The following is a 9,693-nucleotide window of genomic DNA, read 5'->3' as shown; positions in this document are numbered from 1 at the left end:
TCCCGCTCCGCCTAACGGCCACAGCTTCCTCGGCCTTCGCGTACTTCCGCGCCTGAACAAGCATTTCAGTGAGATCCGCAGGGAAATTCTTCTCGATGGAGAAGAGGAACCTGTAAGACCGGGCTCCAGCCTTTAGTGCCGACATGGCAATTGACTGGTCAAACTCCCGGACTTCCCATGTCGCGGCGGTAAACCGGTCCAAATACTCCCTAAGGGACTCTCACTCCTTTTGTTTTATATCAAGGAGGGAGTCCGATGTCCGCCGCTGGGGCTGGCTGGCGGCAAAATTGCTGGCGAACTGTTTGCCGAGCTGCTCGAAGGAGGAGACAGTACTCGGCTTCAACCCGGTAAACTAGAGCCGGGCTGGTCCTCGGAGCGTTGCTAGAAAAGCTTTGCATAGCATGGCCTCCGAGGCTCCCTGTAAGGCCATTAAGGTCCGATAACTTTCCAGGTGGTCAAGAGGGTCGGTCCTGCCGTTGTAAGGCTCCACCTGGGGCATCTTGAATCGTGGCGGGACCGGCTCATCCTCAATCTGTTGGAAAAAGGGTGACTTCGTGGTGAACTCAAAGTCACCATCACGTCCCGACTTCCTTCCCCGGAGCGCCTGAATCTGGCGCTCCAGCTTCTCGACCTTCTTGTCGAGTTTATCATTCTGGGGGATCACCACGGCGGCCTGCTCCGGAGTAGGTTGCCTTGGGACCGACTCAGCCTCTGATGGTTGTGGCCAGCCACCAGGACCTCTGACTGGATGTTCTCTCCAGAAGGAGGCCTGGGCTTGAGAGTCCTGACCTCGAAGGGAGAGTCCGCTTGCAGGAGGCACCGGCTGAACTGAGGCCGGAGGGAGCGGTGCCGTCGGGATGCCCCTGGGTTGCAAGCTTTGGACAGCGGTGGCCAAGGCCTGCACTTGTTGCACCAGGGCATCGAACTGCTCCGGCCGAACTTGAGTTGACTCGGCCGGAGGTGGCGAGTTCTGGACAGAGCGTCCAGGACTGGGCGGAGGACGTCGAGAGGCATTGGAAGCCCCTTTACTTCTCAGTTTCATGGCCGCAACTCGGGCCCTTCCTCTAGCGCCAACTGTTGCTGGAAAGTGGACCCGGGGGCGACCGTGAGCCGAGAGAGGAGGAGCTCCGCTGCTGGAACAATGGGTGGTGGTGCGCCGGCTGGTGGCGTCCTCCTGGAAGATCCTGCAAGAAAGCCAGTGGCCGGGATCTCCGGTGCCGGCCCTCCGATGCTTAAGTCAGAGGGGGGCTGGTGTAGTAGTAGAATAAAAGAAGAGACCCTTTGTTCCCTCCCCCAGGTTTCCTTTTATAGAAGGGTATTATGTTACCTGAGAGGTGACAGGTGTTGCTTGTCTTTTTGTGATAATTGGGCACGATCAGGTTCATTGATGGTGTTGCGGAGAATAAGGCCGGATCAGACCGGAGTCAGCGAACTGTCGTGGTTGATCGGACCTGTTGGAGTTGTTGAACCGCCGGCCGTGGTGGGCCTGGGGTTCATAGATAGCAAGTGCATTGATTGCTGAATGAACCAGTGATCAAGGAGAGCCATACGCTTTGATGGTCCAGTGATCCGGAGATCATCTTGAGCCGTATTCATTTAATGGTTGTGTGCATCGGAGGCCTGCAGGGGTCACACGTATTAATGATAGGGCGTGCCGAAAGCCTGCGGAGGTCACGTGCCCTAATGGCTTGAGGAGAGTAACAGAGTACGGTGGAGTTGGTTATCTGGTTGTCAGATCCCCTAGAGGATTAGGCGAGAGTTGGATATTTGGTTGAAGGCATGGGCTCGGCACGGGTGTCGAGCTGAGCCAGTTGCTCAGCGGGGTGCCTCCAGCTTGAGCGTTGTGAGGCCGGGCGCCTCTCTGGTCGGCGCTCTCTGGTCGAGCGCCATTCTGGTCGGTGCCCCCTGGCCGAGCGCCTCTCTGGTCGGGCGCCTCCTGGTCGAGCGCCTCTTTGGTCGGGCGCCTTTGAACTGGCATGACTTGGGTTCTCCCCCCAACAAAATCTAACCCAGATCTCTTGTATCAAAAAAAGAGATTTTAATTACTAACCCTGCCAATCCTCATGATGTGGGGACTTTTAACATATTCATTTCGGTCTCTTTCTTAAACTATCACCAGACATGGATAATTTAGTAGTTTAGGTCATGTGACATGCCGGTAATGTAGAGAACTACAGGCACAATTTACATGACGATCATTAGATCCTCTAAGGCAAGAAAGAATGAACCCACTCGAGGCAACGACCATAAATAGCCCCCTTCTAGACTAATTAGCAGGAAGTGTTGGCTTGTGGAAAGCAATAATCAGATATAAAATTTGCCGTTATGATGCATACTTTCTGAAAAAAAAAAAAAAGCTTCAGGTGCTCATTTTCATGTGCACAAACAGTTGCTTAGATTAATGCTGTTTTGCATCACAACAGTTTTGTTAGAAGACACCAATCCCCTAATGCCATATAGGAGGAACTCATGCATAAAACTGGAGCCTAAAACTACAGTCCTGTGTCCTCGGATCTTCCCTTCTTGAATATGTCCTTCTCTCCCATCCGATGTCCTTCAAAAGATAAAGTTTTTCTGAAGGAAGAGAAAAAAGAAAGACTAACTCACTATTATAATTATCATAATCTTAATTTTATAAGATGCGCAGTCCAAAAATTGGATCCAGAATTTTTTATTACTAAAAATAAAGAAAGGTGTGACTACCGAGACAAGCGCTGGTTCACTCCTTTAAGAGACATGGATCAAGCAAATATAAAAGCACAATTATTAGTTAACTCAAATAATAAAATATCTTTAGTTGGATTAGTCGAAAGGACAACAACCACACCTCATCCTATGTGAATCAAAGGTACCCAACAATTAGTAGGGGGAAAGCACATGGACCTATTCTTATTTTTGAGGTGTAGTAATCCTCTTCCTAGTTTTAGAGATCTTAAATCGGAATTTTTTGGCATAGCAATGAATTTCTTTCCAAGGATTATAGTAGTAAAGAGAAATTTGTAATGTACAAAAAAAGAAGAAGAGAAGTTTGTAGAAATTTTATATATTTTCCATATTTCAATTCTTCTATGATATAAAAATGTGGACATGATTTACAACAAATTATAATTATGATTTCAAATTTCTCAAGTTCATTTTTCTTTTCACTAAATTATTCCCACTGCTAAGTAAGCAACTCATAAAAAAAACCTCACTCAAACCAATGTAGCTTTTAGGTCTACTGATTGTTACCATCTCTTAGGTCTTTGACACCAGATTAGGCCCAGGAAGACGCATACAAGAAAAGTCCAAGTTATGAGCCCATCCATGAAGTCTATCCCATTAATTTAAATATTTGAATGTCCAATTGGTAGATGGGCCTATAGTTAAGTCACTCTTACAAACTTGGGATAATTGAGATTTGTTATGATGAATATCCTGAGAGTTGTTTGTCATTGATGTCTCATGAGAGCATGCATCTATACTATATAACTAAGCCATTTAATGAATGAGATAGCCTATTTTTGAATTCAAACCAATTATCCCCCAAGAAGTTCTTATTCTGCCTCCTCCCTCTCCTTGCGGATTTTAAAGGGTTTTGATTCACTACCCAAAGTGTGCTTATGGTACTCTCTCATCTCTGCTCCTCGTGTCACTCCTATAATTCTCAATAACGGAAGAAGAAAACAAAAATCATCCTACAAAGCTATTAAATTAGGGGCTAGAGTCTAATTCAGTACATATGCATCAACATTTGTTTAATGTGTTTATACTCCTATAATTTAGATAAGATTCACCTGAAAATCTTATCTATAATCTACCACTACAAATTTTTTAGGTCTTCTATAATGAAACTTATGCATTTTGGGTCTATACTTGTGAACTTATGCATTTTGGGCCGAAGCGGTCATATGTGCCATTTACCTATTGAATAGATGTCCTATAAAGAATGTTCACTTGAAGACACCGGAAGAAGCTTGGAGCTTTTTCAAGCCAAATGTCTCTCATTTTAGAGTTTTTGGATGCATTGCATAGCTAAGATTCTGGAGACTAGAAGGATAAAGCTTGATGATAAGAGTAAAAAGTGTATCTTTCTTGGTTATGGTGGAGAAGCAATGGGCTACAAGTTGTACAATCCAATTACAAAGAATGTGTTTATGAGTAGAGATGTTGTGTTTGAAGAAGAAAGCATGTGGGATTGGAACTAAAATGACGCTACTCTAGTTAAGCTACAAGTTGAATAAGAGAAAGTGCCAAGACAAGTTGAGAATGAGCCACAATCACCTCTTCAAGGATCCTCTTCTTCTTATCATCCTCTTTATCAGAAGAAAGTTCTAATGAAATGTCACTCAAAACGAGAAGCTTGAGAGAAGTTTATGAAGCTACAGAGAATCAAGATGGTAATCTAAATTTGTATTGTTTCTTCATGGATTGTGATCCTATATGCTTTGAAGAGGCTATTCAAGAAGACAAGTAGAAGAAAGCAATGGATGAAGAGATCAAGGCAATTGAAAAGAATGATACTTGGGCTTTGAAAAGCTAACCACAAGAAAAAAATCAATTGGTGTGAAGTGAGTGTACAAGACAAAAAAAGATGCAAAAAGAGAAGTTCAAAGATATAAAGTAAAGTTGGTAGCAAAATGTTATAAACAACAACCGGGAATTGATTTTGGTGAAGTATTTGCTCCCGTTGCTCGCTTACAAGCTATTAGATTGGTTCTCTCTTTGGCCGCTCAACACAAATGAAAAATCTATCAACTTGATGTGAAATCGGCTTTCTTGAATGGCTTTCTTGGAGAGAGATTTATGTAGAACAACCTTTGAGGTATGTTAAAGTAAGCCATGAAGATAAAGTGTACAAGTTAAAGAAGGCTCTTTATGGGTAGAATCAAGCACCAAGAGCATGGAATGCAAGAGTTGATAATTATTTTTATAACGATGGCTTTGAAAAGTATCCTTTGTATAAGAAGGTGACTATTAATGGAGATGGGTTGATTGTGTGTCTTTATGTTAATGACTTGATCTTCATCGGCAACAATCCAACTTTGTTCAATACATTCAAGAAGAGCATGATTCAAGAATTTGAAATGACAGATATTGGCTTGATAGCTTATTTTCTTGGTATTGAAGTGGTGCAAACGGAAGATGAAATTTTCATCTCTCAAAGTGGCTATGTAAAGGAGATTCTCAAGAGGTTTAGAATGGAGTCTTGTAATCCGGTTAATACTTTCCTTGAATGTGGCTTGGAGTTAAGAAAGAGCATTGGAAGTGGTAATGTTGATTATACTTACTTCAAAAGCTTGGTTGGAAGCCTTCGATATCTTACTTGCACAAGATCAGATATTCTTTATAGTATTAGGTTGATTAGTAGATATATGAAAATACCGGATCATTCACATCTCAATGCCACCAAGAGGATCCTATGCTACAACAAAGGTACACTCAATGATAGCTTATTCTACTCTTATTTACATGATTTAGACTTGTGGGCTATTCCGATAGTGATTGGGGTAGAGTTTGGATGAAAGAAAGAGCACCTTCGATTATCTCTTCTTTATAGAAAATGGTGCATTCACTGCGCATTCACTTGGTCCTCCAAGAAGCAACCAATTGTAACTTTGTCAACTTGTGAGGCGGAGTATTTGGTTAAGAAATTTGTTAAACTATTTGGATTTTTCTCAAGAAAGTGCCACGGAGATTTTTGTTGATAATCAATCGCAATTGCTTTGGCCAAGAACCCGGTATTTCATGAGAGAATCAAACATATTAACACTCGGTATCATTTCATCTGGAAGCATATGAAAGAAAAAATAGTGCAATTTGTGCATTGCAAGTCTCAAGACCTAGTAGCGGATATCCAGGGCCGGCCCAAGCCTTAGGCGACCGCCGGTCGCCTAAGGCCCCGGCCCAAAGGAAGGCCTCCACTCTGCATGCTCCTGTCTGGGATCGCCATCGTCGGAGCCGGTCGGAGGCCTACGAGCTGCTCCAGCCTGCAGCTGCCCATCATAGGATTCATAGATTAGCTGCCGCCTGCCAGGCATCCAGCATCTAGGCTTGGCCTGGTGGCCAACGGGCAACGGACAACGGGGCTATGGAGCCCTACGCCCCTACGATCCATAGCTGATAGCCTGTCTTCTCCAAGACTCCATCCGCCGTCCTCGGCAGCTCGGCTCGGCCGAAGACTCTTCTTCGGCGAAGAGTTTAAAACTTTCGATTCTAAATTCTTCTTCGTTCTTTTTTCCCTAATCAGCTAATCCCTAGTTCTTCCTTACTCTTCTTCGGTTCTTCCTGCTAATCCCTGGTTCCTCCTTACTCTTCTTCGGTTCTTCCTTCCCTAATCTGCTAATTCCTAGTTCCTCCTTACTCCCTAGTTCTTCCGAGTTCCGTCCACGGTCCATCGCCCGTTCGCCGTCCTCGGCAGTCATTCGCCGAAGAGAGTGACGAGGGAATCACCGAATCAGGGAGGCGGCGTCGCCGGACGGCGTCTCTTCTCCTTCTTGGCAGTCGGCCCAACCCTCCGGGCTCCATCCACGCCGGAGGTGAGCTTCCGCCTTTACTCTTTCGAGTGTTCTGTTTTCTTTTTTTAGCTATGGGTGTTCTGTTCTCTTCCGCCTGATGGGTTATTTATTTTTGTTAATTTATTCTGATTCAGTATATTGGTTCAATACCTCAATGGTTCTCTCCCTCTGTTTTGTTTTGTAGCGGGAAGGGAAATTATAGAGATCTTGGGGTTTATTTAATTGTTTTTTACACATATCCAGCTTTTTTGTTGTTTCCCCTCGTAACATTAACAGGGTGGGTAATGCATGAAATAACTGATCTTTCTAGAGGAGCAAAATTAGACTCAAGAGATTGAATTTGGCAACCAGGCCTCTCAATGAAAAAAGAACATTTTTACGGCCGATCATCCCGTTGTTATCCATGAAAATCATGCAACTTTCGGAATTTCTCCATATAGAAGAAAGTAGGGAAAAAAAATAAAACAATAAACAATAAAACAACCACCCCTGGAAATTACACTCCTAAAATGAACCGGAGAACAAGATCACAAAGCAAATATCTATACAACTTCAAACCAAGGGCCTCTTTTCTTCTTCTTGTTCTCGAGATCCTTGCCGCTGCTGTTTGAATTTACGAGGAATAGGATTATAGGGTCTTTGTATTCTGGAAGAAGTTTCAAGATGATCCCCATGGAGATCAGTAAAAGTCCGGTGCTGTGCTGCCCCGTCAATGACTTTGTGAATTATCAGATAAGATAGCAGTAGTGTGACTGCCTTCCTCGCTGTAGTTACCTAACAAAACATGAACATAGGAAAGACTTAAAATGTGAATCATGTTTCTAAAATCAGCTGCACGGATACTACAAGATGTCAAAAGAGAGACTAAAAATACTGAAATGTACCATTGCAGTAGTTGCTGCCCCAAAAATTGCAATGAGGGAGAGCACAAAGATCTGACCCACAAAGGTGGCCATTGCTTCAAACACGAGCACAACATAGACATATAGATGCTGCATCCATTAACAATGAGAAGAGACTCTCATCAGACTAATAGTGTCTAGCTTTACATCTTCAATAACAAGTGATCCAAATCAAGCTAGTATTATTCAGCGAAAAAACTACAAAATGTTTCCCTTTGAGTATAAATATAGCACACAAACACATACGCATGGTTGCATTATTATTGATTCGGAAGACGGAGAACCTGCTGTATAAGTGATATTTGTATGGTTTCTTAACTTGGATTTTGTTGGTTGTTAAAAGTATTTGTAGGTTTAACGGGCATCTGACATTCCGCATATTTTTAAATAAATTTTTAAAAGTATTTTACACTTATTAAATTTTTTTATTTTTCTAAAAAGGGCCTCCTTTAGTAAGTTCGCCTTAGGCCTCCAAATACATTGGGCCGCCCCTGCGGATATCTTCACCAAGCCATTGAAGCATGATGTGTTTAGAAGATTGAAGAACATGTTGGGCATGAAGATTTTTGGAAATTGGGTTTAAGGGGGGATGTTGGAAATGTAAACCCAATTTAATGGGTTACTTTTAATTTTTTGCTTGATGGCATTCCACGTAATTTTCTCGTTTCTTAATAGTCCCTTTGTTTAGGTCCTACTTTATATTAAAAAAAAAAAAATCCCATAGGTTGTATGGTATGAGGGTGTGTCTTTTGAGTTCCTCTTTGAAAGAGAAGAAGGTGGTGAGAGCTTGGTAGGAGAAACCCCTTGAGCAGATTTTTGTATCAAAAGGAAGAAGACTACAAGAAGAAAATGTATTTTTCTAGTTGTTGATTTTTTGCATATTTGTAAGTTCTATTTTTAGTTTTTTCATGGTTGAAATGAAGGATTTTATGAAGTAGTTTTGAGCCTATCTTGTGCCCCATTATTCAGCTCTATTTGTCATTGTTATTTGATGCCATTTGCATGTTATTGGCATCTATTTTGCTCCAACAAGCCCCACCCACCACTCTCATTGAGTTCACCCTGCAGGGAGGAGCGATGGGATATTGCAGTGTCATTGCCTGCTTGGCTAATATCAATGTGTTGTGCCTGCCGGTGCTGCAGGAGAAGGCGCAGAATGGTAGCTTGGTGGGATGCAAGAAAGTTTGGCTTTTAATACGGATCAGTACTCATGCAGCGGAGCCTATGGGGGTCCCGACACATGCAAACCCATGAACTACTCTCGGCTATTCAAGAAAGCATGTCCTCAGGGCCGGATAGGGGTCTACATAGCAAAGGCAGTTGATGACTTAAGCCATTGAGGCTAGATGAAAATCAAATAGCAAGTGAATCGTCGTGGAAAAAAATCGCATGGTGTAGACGACATTAGGGAGACCAAAGACGGGGATGCTAATAGAGTAATGAAGCCTAAGTTGAGCAGCAGCCAGAAGAAGGCCAAAAAACTAGAGATGAAAAGGCTTGAGGCCTCAGGTTACTAAGATAGAGGTTGCTCTATCTTTAGGCATAGCCACACCAAGCTAAGTTCGACGTCAGCCACCACTAAGCGGCAGTCTCCGGCGAGCATGCCAGACTGTCGAGTCTCCAAAAAGGACAAGGAAGAGGACTAGATGAGAGAAAGGGGGAGGAATTCGATGATGGTATCTGGGCTCTAACAGAGGTCCAGATCTACAAACAAGGGCGACAAGAGTAAGGAACTCTGGTGAAAATCTAGAGCAGAGGAATATGGGGAAAAAGAGAGCTCACCGGTGCCAACGAAGGTGGTGATGGATCTCAATCGAAGGGCTCGGTCCGGCAGGCTAGCGGAGACGGCGCTCGAAACGGGGAGAAGGAGCCTCGAAGCGGAGGAAATAGAGAGAGAGAGAGAGAGAAGGGAGGAGAGGGCTCGGCAGAACTTGGTTGCGGCGGCATGTCAGCCACCGGAGGGAGGGCAGAAAGAGGGAGGAGGAGAGGAGGTGCTCGATGGAGGATCCAGAGAAAGGGAAGAGGAGGCTTTATAGAGAGCTTACAAAGAGGATAAGGTCGGAGTCGTTGCTCCACCCATGATCCCTGTGGCAGTGAGTTCGACCGACCAAATGGCCTGCAAAGTTCTCGCTAACAGCAAGCGATCAAGTGCTGGATCAAAGAGGCGAAGAAGAAGCAGACGATCACGATCCTTTGTTTTAATCCACTCTCCCCTGCTGATGTTGGTTGGGCTGCCTACTTCAGCCCAAAACAACCGACTTCATCCCAAAACGGCCTATCTGGGCCGGATCTCA

The 9,693-nt window shown here is 43.9% G+C and overlaps 2 long non-coding RNA genes across 2 annotated transcripts; one reads left to right on the top strand and one right to left on the bottom strand.

The window, feature by feature from the left end:
• Positions 1-5,889: 5,889 nt before the first annotated feature.
• On the top strand, positions 5,890-8,348 carry LOC149753385 (uncharacterized). The gene is made up of 2 exons (XR_016395773.1): positions 5,890-6,518; positions 7,841-8,348. It is a non-coding gene; the product is annotated as an uncharacterized LOC149753385 (long non-coding RNA).
• LOC149753386 (uncharacterized) lies at positions 6,818-7,887 on the bottom strand. The gene is made up of 2 exons (XR_016395772.1): positions 7,382-7,887; positions 6,818-7,271 (listed from the first exon to the last, which is right to left on the bottom strand). It is a non-coding gene; the product is annotated as an uncharacterized LOC149753386 (long non-coding RNA).
• Positions 8,349-9,693: the final 1,345 nt, after the last annotated feature.

This window comes from Phoenix dactylifera, chromosome 6 (genome assembly GCF_051530095.1).
Source record: "Phoenix dactylifera cultivar Ajwa chromosome 6, Ajwa_hap1_PhDact_Kaust_v1.1, whole genome shotgun sequence".
Lineage (NCBI taxonomy): Eukaryota > Viridiplantae > Streptophyta > Magnoliopsida > Arecales > Arecaceae > Phoenix > Phoenix dactylifera.
The sequence above is the reverse complement of the archived record's forward strand: the minus strand, read 5'-3'. Positions and strand labels throughout refer to the sequence as shown.